General features: G+C 39.0%; 1 protein-coding gene across 2 annotated transcripts in view; it reads right to left on the minus strand.

The window, feature by feature from the left end:
* Positions 1 to 20,717, minus strand: part of FRYL (FRY like transcription coactivator) — a 259,588-nt gene that overhangs the window by 207,039 nt on the left and 31,832 nt on the right. For both annotated transcript variants that reach the window (XM_045079730.1, XM_045079728.1), the window contains exon 2: positions 14,497 to 14,671. The gene's annotated coding sequence lies outside the window, so the exon portion shown is untranslated. The remainder of the gene's footprint in view (positions 1 to 14,496; positions 14,672 to 20,717) is intronic.

Below are 20,717 nucleotides of genomic sequence, written 5' to 3' on the forward strand. Positions count from 1 at the left end.
GGGACAGAAATCTCATTTGAAAAAAAGAACAGCTGAAAACATTCCTAACCTGGAGGTGCAAATAGACATCCAGATCCAGGAGGCCCAGAGTTCCAAATCGGAAAAACCCAAAGAGACCCTAAAAGCAGCAAGAGAAAAATAACTTGTTTTGTAAAAGGGAACCCCTGTAAGACTATCAACACATTTTCCAGCCCAAAAAGGAGTGACATAATAAATTCAAAATGCTGAAAAGAAGAAAACTTCTAATCAAGCAAAGTTGTCATTCAGAATTGGAGAGAGATTTCCAGATGAGCAAAACACAAAGGAGTTTATCATCACTAAATCAGCCTTACAAGAAACATTCAAATGACCTCTTTAAGCTGAAAAGAAAGAGCACTGATCAGTCAAGGAACACCTATCAAATAGTAAATCTCACTGGAAAGATAATAAAAATAATGTATTCATCACCTATTACCTTAAAAAGACAAAAGTAGTTATTATGAGTACGATAATTAGTTAAGAGATACGCAAGATAAAAAGATGTAAGTTCTCTGAGCACGAGACCACGCACCGCCATGGGCTGCTTTCCACTGCTTTGGTGCCTGGTCCAGAGCCGGGGCCTTAGGCTTGGCCTCCTATGGGGCTCCTTCCAAGGGAAGGAGCTCTTTGACAAGGCCAACAGACACCATTTCTTACACAGCATAGCCCTGCTGGGGGTGCCCCATTTATGGCAAGCCTCTGGAACCACCTTATTCTGCACCAGCTTTTACTACCAGGCTCTGAAGGGAGACCCCCTGTGCCCAGACTTTGGCCCCTGTGGGAGGGAGCCTGCTAATGCTGGGCTGGCTCACCTTGGCTCTTTGAGTTTCCCTGAATTTAATCTCTGGGTACTTTTTTGAGAGTTGGAGAAGGGAAAGGATTAAAAGAGAAAGGGAGGGGGGTGTAAAATGTGACATCAAAACATGCGGAGGAGGAATAAAAATGTGGAGCAAATGCAGATCAAACTTAAATTGGCAACTATTTTATCAACTTAAAACAGCCTGTTAATAGATATAAGCAGATATAAGTTGTTATAGTAAAGGCTAACCTTAACTACAAAACAAAACCTACAGTAAATATACACCACTAAAGAATGTCATAACACCTCAAAGAGAGCAAGAAAAGAGAGAGGAACTACAAAAACAGCCAAAAAACAATCAACAAAATGGCAATAAGTACATACCTATCAATAACTATACTTTAAATATAAATGGACTAAATACTACAATCAAAAGACAGAGTGGGTAAATGGATTAAAAAACAAAACCTTATGGGGCGCCTGGGTGGCTCAGTGGGTTAAGCCTCTGCCTTTGGCTCAAGTCATGATCCTGGGGTCCTGGGATTGGGCCCCAAGTCGGGCTCTCTGCTCAGCTCTCTCTCTCAGCTCTCTCTCTCTGCCTGACTCTCTACCTACTTGTGATCTCCCTCTCTCTCTGTGTCAAATAAATAAATAAAATCTTTAAAAAACCAAAAAACAAAAAAAAAAAGAAAAGAAAAGTCAAAACCTAAATTCTGCCCAATAGAGACTCCCTTAGTTGTAAGAACATATACAGACTGAAAGTGAAGGGATAGAAAATTATATTCTGTGAACACCAGGGTGGACCCAGTTGGTTAAGCATCCAACTATTGATTTTGGTTCAGGTCATGATCTCAGAGTCCTGGGACCAAGCCCTGCGTGGGGTTCCAAGCTGGGCACGGAGCCTGCTTAAGATTCTTTCTCTCCCTCCCTCTCTGCACCGCTCCCGCTCTATCCCCACCTCACCCCACCCCCCACTGCAAGCACACACTCTCTAAAAAAAGAAAGATACTCCATATAAATGGAAACTAAAAGAAAGCTGGTGTACTTGTGCTTATTTCAGAAACAAAAGCGGACTTCAAAACAAAGACTGTAAGAAGAGGGGACGAGCCAAAGGGCGTTATATAAGGATAAAGGGTCAAACCCACAGGAGAATGTAACATTTGCAAATGCTTATGAACTTAATATAGGAGCATCTGAATATAAAACCAACATTAACAGATACGAATGGAGAAACAGCCGTACTATAACAGCCTGAATACCCTACTTACGTCAAGGGATAGATTATCCAGACAGATGATAAGAAAACATCAACCTTAAATGACATGTTAGACAAGACAGACCTAACAGATATATAGACAGAACATCCCATCCAAAAGCAACAGTACATTCTCAAGTGCACCGGGAACATCCTCTAGACCAGCTCACATGGTAAGCCACAAAACAAGTATGACTAAAGTTAAGAAGACTAAAATCATATCAAGCATCTTTTCTAGCCACAGTGATATGAAGCTACAAATCGATTTTTTTTTTAAAGTCTAAAAAAGAGGGAGAAAGGAGAAATTATATCATGGCCAACAAATCACAGAGCTTTGTTGCTTATTTTAAGACTAAATTCAATCTTCTGCTAATGTCATATTATTAATTTAAAAGTCCTAGAACAACTTTACAAAAGAGAGTGAAATTCCTCTGTTGTAGCCAGAGTTCTTAAAATTATCTTTTACCTAAAATGTTTCCCAAAGACGGATGCTCAGTTTCAACACCGGTGATAATTCAATCAGCTGCAAAACTCAGTTAGCAGTCGCTACATTTATAGGGAAAACCGATGGACTATACAAGTATCAACTGCCACATCTGTGATTTAAAATGAAACTTTTCCGCGCTACACTTAAATCATCCTTTTTCTCCTCGTGCCGGAGAGGCCCATTTTCCTTTATTCCTCCTTTATGTTGGGATAATAGTTGGTCCTTGGCTCAGTTTAGTGGACAGTTCAGGGTCATCAGAATACCCTTGGAATGCTGTCTCTGCACCAACTTCCCAACTTAGATATTATACGCTTCTTCTTAAGAATCTTGATATATACTGAAATCATACTAAGGGTAGATATAAATACTAACTAGATGTTCTATTAGAATAAAGCAAAAAGGGAAGAAAAAAAGTTCAAGCTTTCCAGAAATATAAAACCAGGTAGAGTGTAATAAGTAAGAACAGACATAATTCTACTACCTTTGCTGAGTCTGATGGTTTATCAAGCTAGGCCGTGAAGGACACTACGAGTGAATAAGACAGATCTATGACCTTCTGGAATCTGAGATCCATCCAGCTGTAGGACCATCCCTCCTCAACTGTCCTACAAGGAGAGTGTTTAGAAAGTTCCAAAATGGTACAAATGGAACCCATTACAAAATAGCAAATGCTTATCTTTTAATAGATTGGGCTTGTGGATTAAGGCTGCGATTGAACTGGAAACCGGAATTCTCACAGAGGATTGGAAAGGAGAGAGAAAATAGTAGTGGAGGGTGCAAAGCAAGGAAGTGAGTCATTCTCCCACCTCACCAGGTTTTTCACCTGGCTACTGGTTACATAAATCCTATGTGGAATGCAGTATTTCACTTGGGACAATTTTATCACTTAAGTCTTTCATGAACCTATCAAACCATGAGCTACAGGAAACATTCTTTGTTTTATAGATTCTCAGTTTTAAAAATAAAAACTTTCACCACTCCAAACCAAATGCAATATGATTGAAGATCACACTATCAAGTGATGATTTGATTCTTACCTATAACCACCTTTCCTGGGTAAGGTTTCAAACCCATTTAAAAAAAAAATCATATTGCAGAAACTAACATTTAATGTCCTAATTTCATCATAAGCAAGCTCACTAAGAATTTCCATGAAGGTATTTTTACCTTAAAATAATATAACCAAACACTTCTCTTTAGTTATTACTGCTGAAACACCACAAACGTGAAACGTGACTTTAGGAAATTAACTTTTAAAATAGGTTTAAAAGGTTTAGTCCCCACTGCATTTCCAAAGACAAAAACAAATCCCATTTCAGGATGGAATTATTAAAATTATTAAAATCGCCCAACCATTTTATTGCTTCAATATGTAAGAAAACAAAAAATAGTCATTTATTTCAAGAGGTGATCCAAACAGACTAAAGCTTACATTAGTATCTAAATAGTCCCATGTAAAACCAATCTATTGAAACCCATCTCCATTATAATTACAGAGAAATGACCTCAGATGAGAAGGCAGCACAATGTATACAGTAGAGTTATACAATATTAAGCAATATTAACAAAGTGACTTAACCTCATTTATAGGAGGAGAGGGAGAGAGAGAGAGAGGAAAAGGAGAAAAAAGTAAGAAGACCTGTAAGAATTAAAAAGAAAGATGGAGAACATAAAATTGTTTTTGCAAGCAGTAAATGCTAGTACTATTCACAAAAGAAACCCGCAGGCCGGCCCTGATGTACAAAATAAATCACACATAAGAAGCAAGTATAGTATGATTTGTCAACATGCAGATGAGTGCATTCAACCAGCAAGACACCTAATTAAAAAAATTAGCCAAGTAGATTAGTCCCCAAGACACCTCAGGTAAAAGAAGAGATTCAGATATGCTACATAGTCATGATTTTATTGGCCATTCTCTACCACTGTAGAAATCAAATACTAAATTCTCTAAATAAGCCATTTTCCCACCTCCCCTCTCCCCAGAAGTCGTTAAGAGTGCTCTGATATCGTCATATAAACATATTTTTGTCAAACTAGTATAGACAGTTTAAGTATTACTTGGTGTTCACTGAATTGTGAAGACCGGTCCAAAAGGGAAAATTTTCCTATCCCTGAAGGTTTAATAGGATATATTTTTTTTTAATTGTATTTGAGACTTGTCTCTTTTACAAAAGATTTTGAAATGTGATCTACCACATTGAATGCCCCCGAATTTCATATCACTATCAATTAAAATATTTATTGAGTTATCAGTGGCAAAAATGAAAAACTTCTTTGCACTCCAAATAAATAATGTGAATATTCTAATACAACAGACAGTATGACAAATTTTAGAATTGACATATCAAAAAGGAAAATAGGGTATGCATGTGGGTTAAAAGTCAACCTGACTGAGGAGATTTAAGAAGGACTGGGGGATAGTTAGGATCTAAGGAGAACCTTTAGGGAAAAGAGAGAGAGAGAAGACGGCATTCTAGAAGCAGAGATGTAGTGACAGAAGATGAACAAGAGCTAAAGAAAAAAGGTAGGAACATATCGGTGTGGTTGTCTAAAGGAAAGCAGTGTCAGAGTAGCACACCTTAAGGCTTAAAGAAAATGACAGAGCCTTCAATTTCAGGTGGGCATTCATCTTCCCACAATGAGGGAGTGTACTGGTCAGGGCTCAGAGACTACAGAGAAACAAAACCAAAAGAGAGAAAGATATTTAAAAAGTTTACTGTGGAATTAGCTCATGTGATTATGGAGAAGTCCCATGATGTACCATCTGCAAAGTGGAGAACCATGAAAGCCAGTGGTATAATTCAGCAGTAGTCCCACAGGGAACTGAGACCCAGAGGGGGTCAATGGCGTAACTCTCGTAATTCTCGTCTGAGGCCAAGGGTGGGAGCAGGGGTTGCTCTGTGTGTAAGTCCTAGACTCTAAAGGCCCAAGAACCTAAAACTTAAATGTCTGAGGACAGCAGAAGATGGAGGTCCCAGCACAAGGAACACAAACAAATTCACCTTCTCTCTGCCTTTTTGTTCTATTTGGATCCTGGGAGAACTGGGGATACCCACCCATCCCCAGTGAGGGTAGATCTTCTTTACTGAGTCTACTGACTTCAGTGCTAATCTCTTGTGGAAACACCCTCACAGACACACCCAGAAATCATGGTTACCAGCTCTCTGGACATCCTTTAGACCAGTCAAGTTGACACACAAAATTAACCAACACAGGGAGCTGCCATGAGTTTTTGAGAAAGGAAGTGATAGGAACAGACCTGGGATTTCTAAACATTACCTTGCGAAGCAGATAGAAGGAAAGACTGAAAGAGCAGAACCAGTTTGTAAAAACCCACTGGGACAGTCAAGAGAGAACTTCCTGGAACGAAGGCTCTGGGAGGCACAAAGAACTGAAGTAGAACTCCAAGAATTTCACAGCCGAGCGAATGGGAGACCAGCACTTTCCACAAATGCTTACTACAGTCGCCTAACCAACTGGCATGTTCCCCCTCCCACGCATGCCCCCCAGCCCAACCAGACTGATTTTTTAATAAAGTAAACCACACTGCTTCTCAAGGCTATCCACCCCACCTCCCTACGTGCCAGTCAGGCGGGCCTTTTCATTTCCTAGAAGCCCAACTTCTCCCTGCCTCAGGATCCTTCATGCGCTGTTTCCTATGTCCGGAAACTGGCACCGGTGTTTTCCACCAGGTGAACCCTAAATAGCCTTCAAACCTCAGTTTAAACGACTCTCAAAGAGGCGAGACTCCTAACCTCTCTAACCTAGTCATATGTCCCAATCTTTAAATTCTCGCTTGAAATACGTACCACAAATTTAGACATGGGTTTGTGTATATATCAGATCATCAGCCCCCCCACACACTCCCCAAACACACTAGATTATTCCCTGAGTGGTAGGACTATGACCATTGATTCCCTGGCATCTGCACCAGTAGCTGGCAGGGGCTTAACAAACGCTTGCTGAATGATAAACAGATCAGGAAAGACCACTTCAGGTGCTCTACTGGGAAAAATTACCGATAGCACCATTACCTAATAAAGGGAATACAGGAACATCAAGTTTGGGGATAAAGTGTAATTCCATCTGGGGAATGTTAAGTTGAAGAAGTTGAGGATTAGGTCTGAGCTGTATTATGTGGAATACCAAAGGGGAAAGAGTAAATGTAACATAAGAGTAAATGTAACATTTTTGGAAAAGGAGAAGCAAAATAAAGCAAGGAGATCAGAAAAACTTCCATATAACTGCCAAGAAGAAGAAACCAGACAAAGAGACTGATATTCCTAATATGCAAAAGGGTTAAAAAGTAGAAAATATCAACAAACCTAGAGAAAATGGGGCTTAAAAAAAATGGATAGTTAACAGAAAAAGGAATGCACTTACATCCTAACCATATAAAAATATATTCAGCTCAATGTATACCTCAATGTAAATTTGGTGTAATAGTATCTTTAAAGATTCATTGTTGATTTAAATGATTCTAAAATGTCTACAGGGGCGCCTGGGTGGCTCAGTAGGTTAAAGCCGCTGCCTTCGGCTCAGGTCATGATCACAGGGTCCTGGGATCGAGCCCCGCATCGGGCTCTCTGCTCAGCAGGGAGACTGCTTCTTCCTCTCTCTCTGCCTGCCTCTCTGCCTACTTGTGATCTCTGCCTGTCAAATAAATAAATAAAATCTTAAAATAAAATAAAATAAAATGTCTACAGATAAAGAAATTTTTAAAACTTTAAAAAATATTCAGGGGCTCCTGGGTGGCTCAGTTGGTTAAGTGTCTGCCTTCAGTTCAGGACATGATCCCAGGGTCCTGGGATTGAGCCCCCCTCCCCTCTGCTCAAATCTCCCCCTGCCTACTGCTCCCCCTTCTTGTGATCTCTGTCAAATAAATAAATAATATCTTTTAAAAAGGAAAGATATTTGATTTCATTCATAATGAGATGGAAATTAACAACAAGGATACTCCATTCGGCAAAAAAAACCAAAAAATCTGACAACATATTCTGTTGCTGAGGTTATGTATAGACAAATAGGCACTCTCACACATTATTGATGTGAATACAGAGAGAGAGAGACAAGAGGATAAATCTGGCAATATCTAGTAAGACTGCATACTCATTTACCCCTTGACCCTGCAATTCCTATTTAGGAATCTGTCCCAAATACACAATGGCAAAATATAAAAAGACATGTATATGCACAAGGCTATTCATAGCAGTACTATGAACAAGAAATTGGAAACAATTCAAATGGCCACCAATTAGGAACCGGCTAAATGAACCACAGTCTATTCACTCAATGTAGCTGTAAAACAGAATGAGTAATTTACTACCAAGAAGGGATCCCCAGGATATATTAAGTGAAAAAAGTAAGGCATACAGTATTCTATATAAGAAAGGAAGACTATGAATATATATTTTGATTCTATTAAAACAAACAAACAAACAGAATGGAAGAACAAATTTTTAGAATGCAATTACTTGGAAGGGAAAGTAGAGAAACCAGAGATGGAAATTAGACTCCTCTGTATAAATCTTGTTTTGCAGATTTGACTTTGGAACCGTGAAACCGTTATACATGATTATAAAACAAAATTACATTTTAGAACAATTACTAAGTATCAAAATTAAAATAGGTAAGTTTAAATGTCTATCCAGTTGGTGGCATAGTTGAACAGAGAACAATTATGAAGACTGCCTTCAACAGTAGGGTAGGCAGCCTCTGGGAGGGGCCCCACGATCCCCACACTTCCTGGTATTCACACCCTCAGGTACTTACCTCCTCTTTAGTGAGGACTGTATTTAGAGACTTGTTTCTAAGAACAGAATGCAGCAGAACATCCATGTTCCTAGCAGCATTTTTTCACGTTAGCCAAAAGGAGGAAACAAATGTCCACCAACAAACGCATGGGTAAGTAAAACACGGTGTATATGTACAATGGAATGCTATTCAGCCTAAAAGAAGGAATGAAATTCTGACACATGCACACGGATGAAATCTTGAAGACCTTCTGCTAAGCTGAAATAAGTCACAAAAGGACGAATACCATTATGATTTCGTTCATGAGGGACCCAGAGTCGTCAGATTCAGAGAAAGAAAGCAAAAGAGTGGCTGTCAGGGGTTGAGGCAAGAGGGAAATGGGGCGTTAGTAATATTTAAGGGGTCTACAGTTTTGGTTTGGAAAGACAGAGAAAGTTCTGGAGATGAATGGTTGTGTGATGTACTTAATGCAAATGAACTATACACTCAAAAATGAGTAACATGGTATATTTCATGTTATATATTTTACATATTAAGTATATTTTTAACACAATAAATTTTTTTAGAAGAATGCAGCATATGTGACAGGTTGTCACTCCAAGAACAGGTTTTGAAAAGGTCATGGCTTCCATTTTGGGTTTTTCCCTTGCTCCAACCTTATAATCAGCTACCATGTTGTTAAGTGCCCTGGGGAGAAGCCCAGGGAACTAGTTTCTGACCAATAGCTAGAAAGAATTTGAGACCTGCCAATAATCACCACACTGTGCTTGAAAGCACACCCAGGGACTCCTTTGTTTCCCCTCCAGCTGAGTCTTGGGATGAATGCAGTCCTTGCTGACACCGAGATTGTAGCTTTATGAGAAACCCTGAGTGAGAGGCTCCCAATTATGCTGCGCCCTACAGAAAATGACCACAGCAACTGAGATATGGCTCACTGCGTTCAGCCACTAAGTTCTGGGGTGATTCGTTACACAGCAATAGATAACGCACACAGTACTTTGACTAAACATTCCTAAGGAAATATGCCCCTTATCAAAAAAGAATTACAAATTCCATTGCTGGGTACCTACCCAGGAAAAAAGCACTTATATCCACCAAAAGACCCATACAAGAATGTTCCCGGCAACCATATTCATAATTATCCCAAACTAGAAGCAACTAAAATAGCCATCAACTGGATAGATAGATTGCGGCAGTTCCCACAATGGAATACTACACAGCTATGAAAAAAACCAATTTCACACAACATGGGTAAATCTCACAGATAAATGTTGGGCAAAAGAAGGTAGACACAGGGCGCCTGGGTGGCTCAGTGGGTTAAGCCGCCGCCTTCGGCTCAGGTCATGATCTCAGGGTCCTGGGATTGAGGCCCGCATCGGGCTCTCTGCTCAGCGGGGAGCCTGCTTCCCTCTCTCTCTCTCTGCCTGCCTCTCTGTCTACTTGTGATCTCTCTCTGTCCAAAAAAAAAAAAAAAAAAAAAAAAGGAAGGTAGACACAAAGCTTTAACACTTGTACTGCTGGTCTAAGACTGCTGTGTGTATAACACACAGGGGTACTCAAAATGAGGAATTATGGAATGTTCTAATTGTATTATTCCTGGTGTCACTGAGAACCAGGATTTTCAGCAGAGAAAAAGATGGATGTAAAATTTTTTAAAAAGACTGAGCAAGGGGCGCCTGTGTGGCTCAGTGGATTAAAGCCTCTGCCTTCGGCTCAGGTCATGATCCCAGGGTTCTGGGATCGAGCCCCGCATCGGGTTCTCTGCTCAGCGGAGAGCCTGCTTCCCTCTCTCTCTCTCTGCCTGCCTCTCTGCCTACTTGTGATCTCTCTGTCAAATAAATAAATAAAATCTTATTAAGAAAAAAAAGAGACTGAGCAAAAATCTTATAGAGCTGAAACAGAACTGGAAGTATCCATATGAATTCATGAGGTTCTCTATCTTAAAAAAAAATTTCCCCTAATTTTGACTACTGAAAATACCTAGAAACAATGATCAATCTATTAGAAATGCGAACCTGTAGAACCGAGATTATAGTCTTTAAATCCCATTCCCCACTAAAGCAGTCAGGGGTCCCTAAATACCAGGTGTAGGGAGGAAATGTACATGATGTGCCTGGAACTCCTTTCATACCAGATAATCAAGAAGCTATCAAAAACTACTAGAGTCACGTCAAAATAATTCAGTAAGCAACTTTAAAAGGCTCCCACTGACCAAGGTTTAAATAATTTAAGCATTAATAAAAATAATCCATTATGTTCAAATCTAAGAGTCCATAACGAGTCTAGGGGAGAAGGGGCAACCCTAACTGATCACTGTTAGAGGTTAATATAACCAACTCACTGTTTTGAAATTGGTAAGCCAGGGGAAACTATCAAGCTTTTCTCCAACCTTTCCTATACGAACTATACAACTAGGTAACAAATAGTACATGAGGAACAGTTTCTCTTTATAGAAGATTTCACTTGATAAATGAACAATAAAGCTATAGTATTAACACATCACTGTCTTGCAAACCCTAATTATTTAATAGACCTAAAGCAGGGAGCCCATCACCCGTTTTTGTAAATAAAGTTTTATTAGAACACAGCTACACCCATTCCTTTATGTTTTGTCTATGGCTGCTTTCCCATTTCAAGGGCAAAGTTAGTAGCTGCATCAGAGGAAACCAGATGGCCCACTTTGCCTAAAATACACGCTGTCGGGCCCCTTACAGGGAAAGTTTGCCATCCCCTGATCTAAAGCATTGAGTACAAAGGGCAACTAATCAACATTAAAAGAGGGAGAACTAAAAGCTCTGTGCACCAGACACTTGTCAAACACACAGACTTGCCAAAAGAAAGTGAACCCGAATCTGAGCAAGTCTCTAGATCCAACTACCAATTAACAAGAAATACAAAGGACAGAGGAATATGTTGAGTCACTTAACAGGAATGTAATCAAGATCAGTCACATGTACAGGACAAAGACCCAATTTGTTCAACAAATAAATTTTAAGGACAAGCGGGGAGGGGGAACCTTAGGAGAAAAATTAACAAACTGTACTGAAGGGAGGGCTTATCTAGATGCTGAGTCAATCAAGTCACCTCCTTTAAAAATGTATGAGAGAATCAAAATTACCACCAACTGGATATTTTATTACACTGGGATTGTTGCTGTGTTTGTTTTTTTTTTTTTAAAGGTGGTAATGGTATTGTGGTTGTATTTTTTTAAAAGAAGGTCTGCTACTTTAAGAATACATACTGAAATACAAATAAATTATATGATGTCTAGCATTGCTTTAAAATGATACAGGAGTGGCAGAGAAGTCGGTGGGAGACAGACAAACAATTTGGCCATGACCTGATAATTATCAAACCTGAGTGATGAATACAAGAGGGTTCATTATACTAGTCCATTTACTTTTATATAAATTTAAATTTTCCTTAATAAAAGTTACAAATAAAGAAAACATTTCTTATTTAGACACAGAAAAAAACCGGAAGTAAAAAAGAAGAACAGGTCAGGGAAGTATGCTAGATCACTCCAAAAAGGCAACCGGACTGTGACAAGATATGAATCTTTCAAAGGAACGATAAGAAACCGACTTTGAAAAGAATCAGTTCAGAGATCACGTCAATGACTCCTGAGTAGATCCAAACTTAGTCGTATGTCCTTTCCCAACTAAACTTAGTCGTATGTCCTTTCCCAACTATATCAAGCATCCAGAACTAGGGGGGAAAGGATATATATGGCAAAGGAACTTGGGTTTGAGGTTTGGTAAAGCAGTTGCTCAGAATTTTAAAAAGGCAAGAGAATATATGATGCAAGAATGATCATGGAGTTTGGCTAAGAGGAAAGCTAATGAGGCTAGGAAATAGCTCACTTGGTTAGAAAAACAAAAAAAAATGCCAAGAAACTGCAAGTCATAATGAAGATTAAGAACAGATTTGAGAAGTGGGATGTGACAGAGGGTAATGATCATGACAGAAAACTTTCCAAAAACTCAGAAATAGAAATGTTCCAGGTGATGGGGAGGCCTAAGGTAAGAAGGGGTGGGGTGTAAGCGGTACGCAGAACTTTGGGGCTCTAGTCCCAGTGAACTAATGCTGGTTAACTAATTGGTTTCAGCTACCTGCCAAAGAATCATACCCTTCTCCCAAGCATATTTCAAAAGGTATCTGTATGAGTAAGGGGCCCGGGACTGGAAGCTCTGGTCTAAGATGTAGAGATCTTGGAAAATCAGTCAGGTGAGAATGATGGAGGCTAGGCAGATCAAAGCAGCATGATGAGAGCCACCAACATGACACAAGAGACAGAAAGGGAAAATCGGCATCAAATAATGGAAAATTCTAGAGGCCAAGAGAAGAATAAAAACCGTGGAGAGATGGGAGCCTGGGTGGCTCAGTGGGTTAATCCGCTGCCTTCGGCTCAGGTCATGATCCCTAGGTCCTGGAATCAAGTCCCACATCAGGCTCTCTGCTCAGCAGGGAGCCTGCTTCCCCCTCTCTGCCTGCCTCTCTGCCTACTAGTCCTCTCGGTCTGTCAAATAAATAAATGAATTAATTTAAAAAAATTTTTCAAAAACATGGAGAGAAATAAGACATCAACTTCAAAACAAAAGGATTAATTGAAAAATGTTCTGTTAGTGGAAGCCTTATTGTAACTCCATAATTCACAGAATGCAGTCTAAAAATGTCTCTATCAAAGGGGTTACAGAAGAAAGGTATCCTCAAAAAACGAGCAATCTGCCAATATTTTCATTACAATCCTAAAAGTGTTAGATGTATGACAGCACCAAAACAGCTTATAAATCACTTAGTTTAACTCACTCATTTCATCGATGAGAAAACTGAGGTCCACTGAGGCTAATGAACTCGCACTCAAGAACACACTATGCAATTAATGATTAGGACTAGGGCTAAAATGCACCCCATTCTTCACTCAACCTCCAGACCTTGTGTCCTAATCTAACACCATGGTTCCACTGAATGACTTACTTCTCTACAATGCTAAGTATCGTCATGTATTTCCATTTGGGTAAATATTTGTTGACTAACACTCAAAGTGAACCTACTTCAGTAATTTTCTCTTAAACGTCTCCTATAGAAGCAACTGGTTCTGCTCAACTTTATTGCCTCTGCCCCACCCCACCCCACCCCCACCCCGGCCAAAAATGTATTGAGTAAATCTCAGGGATGTTCAAAAAACATGTTAACTAACCAGCATCTATGCTTCCAAAAACTGTTAGAATATGAAAAGGCACACATAGTGCCAGGCTAAAAAAAGAAGAGTTGGCATCACACACCTCTCTTATCATCTCCATAAATATGTAACTACAAAACATACATCAATGGGAAGTAAGACAATGTTCTTGACCCAATGGACCCAACATACCCGAATAGATAGGAAAATACAGTAACAGGATGAACTACTTCAACCTTCCAATAACAGATTAATAGAGTACTTACAGAGTACATAATGTACACACACAGTGGTTTACATATTTTTATATTTACTCTTTATAAATATCTGATATTATACTGGACCTAGAATCTCATATGGAAAGAACGTTTTGCAGCCTCGAAAAACCTGATGTTACCACTATTTTTAGAAGTGATTTTTAAAAATTAGCAAGAAAAAAAAAAGGCAGGTATTACTCATCTATAAGGAGAGAAGGCATAATAAAGGGGAAGGCAATCCAAAAAAAAATTGTTTTTATAAATTTCTACTATTCTGTTAAGAAGTACATATCCTTGGGTGCCCGGGGGGCTCAGTCTGTTGAGTGTCTGGCTCTTAGTTTCAGCTTAGGTCATGATCTCAGGTTCTGGGGATGAAGACAGGCTCTGTGCTCGGCGGGGTGGGGGTGGGGGGTCCGGAGGGTGTCTGCCCTTCCTTTCCCCTCGGGCTCTCTGTCTCTCTCTCAAATAAATAAATCTTTAAAAAAATAATAATAACCGAATAGGGGTGCCTGGGTGGCTCAGTGGGTTAAGCCTCTGCCTTCAGCTCAGGTCATGATTCCAGGGTCCTGGGATCGAGCTCTGCGTCAGGCTCTCTGCTCAGCAGCGAGCCTGCTTCCCCTTCTCTCTCTGCCTGCCTTTCTGCCTACTGTGATCTCTCTGTCAAATAAATAAATAAAATCTTTTAAAATATTTTTTTAAATAACCGAATAAACAGAAAAAATGAAAAGTACATATCCTTACCACTTAGAACAGGTTGTTGAGGCACAGAGTTTGTAGAAAAGACACCAATTTTGGAAAGGATCCATCTAGAAGCTTTTTCAATCTGGAGCTTGTACTTTACAGGCACACAAGTGGGCACACTGGTGCGAAGCAGTAGTGATTCACCATGTACAAAGCAGAATATGGAATGTTAAAGCTGGAAGACAAAAAAATGAGAGAAAAGAAAGAATATGGTTGGTTATTAGTAACACCCATGTTTAAAACAGGAGTTGTTTTCATAGAACGGTTTTCATAGAACAAGTACCATTATTGAAATTAGTTTTTATAACTGAGAATCTATACAAGAAGAACTTTCTTATATAAAAACCTCAACTACAAAGGGAAAGAAGAGAGAGAAAACAAAATGAGAATTTGTCTTTGTAAGGTTCTAAATTAAAGATTTTTTTGCCACCCATAATATCTTTCTCAAATGTATTATAAATTTCCTTACCATCTAAACATAACGAACTGTTTCTTAATGACATAAGACCAATCATCATAAGAGTACTTCCCTAGTACCTGAGGACATATACTTTACAGGACTGGGGTAATGACCCTAGAACTGCCTTTATTTCAAAAGGTACACCCCTTGGGGCACCTGGGTGGCTCAGTTGGGTAAGCGTCTGCCTTTCACTGAGGTCATGATCCCAGGGTCCTGGAATCGAGCCCCATGTTGGGCTTTTTCCCTCTCCCTCTGCCTGCTACTCTGTCTGTTGGGCTCACTCACTCTCTCTCTCTCTGTCAAATAAATAAAAATAAATAAATAATTTAAATAATTTTTTTAAAAAGTGCACCCCCAAGTATCCTAAGAAATAAGCACTTTCTGTTGCCAGTGGTAATGTCAGTATCTACAAACTTAAGAATGTATCCTTTGACCCAACAATCCTCTTTCTGGGACATTCTCCTATAGATATACTTGTACACTCACAAAATCAAGTGTACGGCAGGACTGCTGTGGGATTATCTGTAAAAGTGAAATACTGAAAACAACCCAAGTTCCACATGACCTGGCAATTCCACTCCTGGGTAGGATATACCAAGAGAAATGATAAAATACATCCATGCAAAATTATGGATATAAATGTTCACAGTAAGGTTATTTGTAATAACCAAAAGGTAGAAACAACACAAGTGTCATCAACTAATGAATGGACAAATAAATGTGGTATATCCCATCCAATGGAGTATTTCTGCCACAAAAAGGAATAAAGTACTGATACACACTATGAAATAGATGAATCTTAAAAATGTTATGCTAAGTGAAAGAAGCTAATCACAAAAGGCCACAGAGGCCACATGTTACATGAGTCTATTTATACGAAGTGCCTAGAAATAGACAAATCTACGTACAAAGAATATAGATGGGTGGTTGACTAGGGCGGGGGTGGGGGGAGATGAGGAGTGACTGCTAATGGGTACTGTGTTTCTTTTGGGGATGATGAAAATGTTCTAAAATCAATTGTGGTGACGGCTGCACAATTTTGTGAATACCGTACACGTCGGTGATTTGCATGGTATGTGAATTATATCTTAATCAAGCTGCTATATATATATTTATATGGTCTGTAACTTCTTCACCACTAACCAATATTTTCCATATTATTCCTTATCACCTTGCCACACTATACAATAGGGAAGGCATTGGATTCAAGATAAAACAGCACTCTTGCTCATTCTAAACCGTAAATGAACCAGAACTTTCAAGTTTCAACTTCCTCTCGGGGGAAGCAGGGAGTCCTCTGTTGTTACACCATCTTATTTTTTCCCTAATAACTGAGCTGCATGCTTACCAGAGTAAACTATATTTGTCCCAAACTCCATTTATGTCAATTGTATTTGCAATAATTATGTCATTTAGTTAAATATTACATCAAAAATATGAGTGAAAAAAAATGCTTTGTCCCTGAAACAATTTGTAAAAGCCAAGTCCCTTGAAAAACATCCTAAAGAGAAGACCTGGGCTATACCAATGATTGATGAGGTATAAGCATGTTAAATTTCCAGTCATGAAATACGGAAGCTCTATATCTTTCTGAGACTCCTCACTTAAAACAAATTTTCCATGTAACCAACCCAATACTGGTTGATTATACATACTCCCATTGTATGAGACAGAAATCTACTCTATAGAAGTAGTTGATATAAAGGAGTGACAAAGTATACCATGATTTCCACCATTCTAGCTCATGTTCTCAAGAGTGATGGTTGAGCCTACTGAGTTCTTAGAGACACTGAGACTTGTCTACGCTTTACACTCCCAGGCCCCACCATACTCTGAACTCTACAGATGACTTGTCTCTTAAACTGAAAGAAAATACCCAAAGTAAACTCTTCAAGGGTGCTGAAATCTCTCTTCCCATTCTCTAAAGGTCTCCAGATCATCCCTTTTCAAAGTTATACTTAACATCTGACCTGTACAGTCAGATGACCATAAAGAAAAAAAAAAATTCTCACTTACATTCATGCACCATACACTCTCCTCCTGATTTCCTCTTAGCATGCATCTCTGCCTCTCCGTTCTCACCTATCAACTTACCCTCATTCCCAGTCACTTGCACTCTGACGCCAATACTAAATACTAAAATACTCTTCCTAATGACGTCGGAAGAGTTCTAAGTGCCCGTTCTGACTTGTATCTGACCTCCCCCCTCTCACTACTCCAATGCACTTCAGACACGGCTGCCAAGTGCACAACTGTGATCAAAAAATTCTCTGGCTTGGTAATATACAGTGGTACTCCTAACTCCTACAGAATAGAGTTCAGAAATTCATAAGCCTCAATGTCAAAATCCTAATGTCAGAAAGTAAACTGCTAGCACATCTCCCTAATACTGTCTGAACTTGACTGTGCAAACGTATTCCATTCCTATACTCACATCTTTCTTTCCATCTGGAATGTCCACTCTTTAGGCAGAGAGGCAGGCAGAGAGAGAGGGGTTAGCAGCCTCCCTGCCAAGCAGAGAGCCCGATGCGGGGCTCGATTCCAGGACCCTGAGATCACGACCTGAGCCGAAGGCAGAGGCTTAACCCACTGAGCCACCCAAACGCCACATGGAATGTCCACTCTTTGTTTCTATGCACCGCAATTCCTCTAAAATCATTTTTAAAGTAGAAACTCACTTATCCAACCCGAGTGTTGGATTTCTCAACTGTCATATCTTCAAGGACTACTTTATAAAGATCATCAAGTGCTACAAGTATTATAATTATTAAATATAAACTAAGAAACAGCATATATCATTCAACAAATGCAGTTACTGCTATTCATCCAAGAGTGTAAGTATGCTATAAATATTTTTTAAGTTGACATACCAAAAAAAAAAAAAAAAAATTCTATTTTCTAGCCATACTACACTCTCTGCCCTAAAAGGAACAATTTAAGGTTTGATAACTCTAAAAGTTAAGATGATGAAAATTTCTGATAATCAACAGTTTTCAGTGCATGGGAATCTCAAACAGACTCGTGACGTAAGAATAGTAACCCACTATTTCATTATTTAGTCAAGAGCAACTTGATTTGTAATCATCTCACAATATATGTCAAGTCATTATGCCTTAAACTTATATAGCACTGTATGTCAATTATATCTCAATAAAATGTGGGGAGGGACACAACTTGATTCAGTAATATCCACCAAAAACAAGCTTACCAAAAACAATAGTTTCACCATTTACGTTTTTTTTAAAAAACTGTGGTAAAATACACATAACATATAATTCACCATCTTAACCATTTTTAAGTGTACAGTTCAGTAACATTAAGTACATTCAGACTGTTACACAAACATCATCACCATTCATCCATGTCCAGAACTCTTTCCATCTTGCAAAACTGAAACTCTGTGACCATTAAACACCAACTCCCCATTACCACTTGCCCTCTCCCAACCCCTGGGAAAAAGCATTCTACTTTCTCTGTCTGGGAGTCTGACTACTCTGGGGACCTCACTCAAGTGGGATCCCACAGGATTTGTCCTTTGTGACAGGCTTATTTCACTAAGCAGGATATCCTCAAGGTTCATTCATCTTATCATTTACCTTTTCAACAAGAACTTTAAAACCACACAAAGGACATGGTTTAAACACATTCTAGTTTAAATGCACGGTTTACACATACTCTGTACCCTGGAGATTTAGAGGACTTGAACTACAAAAAGAAAGGGAAAAGCAAATGACACGTAACGGGTCATCTGGTATACAGGCATTCTGCTAGGTGCATTTCGCAGACAGTTAAATCTACATGACCCTGAGGAGGTAGGGTGGTTATTATTATTCCCAATTGGTAAAAGAAAAAGAAAGTTCAAGGGATTACGTAGTATAAGGTAGGCCTCCTATGTTACTTTCCTATTTCCACTTTGTTTTTATCATAGAAGTTACCACTATCTGACATTTATCCACATGTACACTTATCTCCTTATGTGCAAATTATATGTAGACCAAAGAAAGTTGGAAATCATTACACCATGAGTGCAAGGGTCATAGTTACATAAAAAAGTTTTATCTATTATACAACATCTAAACATCTTACAATCTCTGGCTTTTCTGAGATGCTTCTCCATAGGTACATTTCTTAGATACTCAGAATTTGGGAGACTTTATTACTGCCAAAGATATATTGAGAGATATTTCCAGCCAGCAGGAATGGGAAATGGAAGGCAGGGGAGGGTAGGAGTGGAAGATAAAATCCCAACTGGAAAGTCCAAGGAGACTTCTCTTCAATGACCCCAAATCTAGTATAACATCCCTATATTCTATAAATTTGATTGTTTCTATCAAACTTCACGGAGAATTTTTCTACCAAGCATGGGTTTACGATACACAGGGACATACAAGGTTATGATGTATGGTCTACTTATAGCTTAAATATATTCTCACTAGAATATTAGCTGTATTTATAGTAATTTGATTTCCTTGTGCTTCAGAATCAAAGTATCTATTTCCCACTATCGTGTATTGCTCTATTTTCTCCCTCAAATTAGTTAAAACTTTTATCACACTTCAAGAAATTAAGAAATATCTAACGTTTAAACTGCTTAAACTATTTTTCCATGATTTAAATTACGGCAAATAACTCCACATTTAAAACATTATGAAGCAAAATCTGATTGTTAAGGCCTTTCTCTAAATAAATTCCTACTTGTAACAAAGCTACAATTCCCATTAACTTATTGTTTTCATAAAATAATTCCTTTTGAGCACAGTATGAAAAATGTTACTCATAAAAGAAGTACTGTGTTCACAAAATAATTTTATCTTCACTGATGCAATACAAAGTCAGTGGTTTCCTTTTTGTGGTAAACAATGGGTCTTAGGAAACACATTCCCCACTAAATGTCTTTTACATTTTTTTTTTACACACAATTGGTTCAACTTCCTAATAATCACTATTTACCAGAAATGTGAAAGATAAAAATCTATCGGAGATACACAATAAGATTAAGCAAGCCAAAAAGAGAAAAATAAAATTATAAAGGCTCCGTAATGAGGGTGGGGTAGAGAAAACTCAAGCCAACACCAACCATCTCCAAGCCATTTTTAAAAAAAAGATTTTATTTATTTACATGACAGACAGAGATAACAAGCAGGCACAGAGGCAGGCAGAGAGAGAGGAAGGGAAGCGGGCTCTCGTGATGATTATGATTCGGGGCTTGATCCCAGGACCCTGGGATCATGACTTAAGCCACCTGAGCTGAAAGCAGAGGTTTTAACCCACTGAGCCACCCAGGCGCCCAATCCAAGCCATTTTTAAAACAGTGGTTTCAAGCTGACAAAAATCCCCATCTCTTTCCTCCCTTACCAAGGACCATTCCCATCAGCACACATGCTATAATGATCCCTGCCCCAAGGGAAGGAAAAAAAGAGCCATCCGATGACACTGTGATTTAAAATAAGAAATATATATTTGGTCTTTGTCCCATTTCTGGCACAGAACTCCTAAAACTCTTACAATTTCCTAAGTGATGACAGCCTTAAAGGTGTCTTTTGTTGTTCACGAGGTGACTTTTGGACCACACCCAAGGATCAGAACTAGCTGCCAGGAGAACCAACCCTGTGATTAGAAGGCTGGAACTTTCACTGTCACCAGCCCCCTCACGTGGTGTCAGTGGGGAGGCTGGAGGTTCAATCAATCGCCAATGGCCAAAGATATAATCATCATGCTAGTGTAAAGAAACCTCCATAAAAACACAAAAGGATGGGGTCTG

This window comes from Mustela putorius, unplaced genomic scaffold, assembly GCF_011764305.1.
Source record: "Mustela putorius furo isolate JIRA1106 unplaced genomic scaffold, ASM1176430v1.1 tig00000430_pilon_pilon_pilon, whole genome shotgun sequence".
Taxonomy (NCBI): domain Eukaryota; kingdom Metazoa; phylum Chordata; class Mammalia; order Carnivora; family Mustelidae; genus Mustela; species Mustela putorius.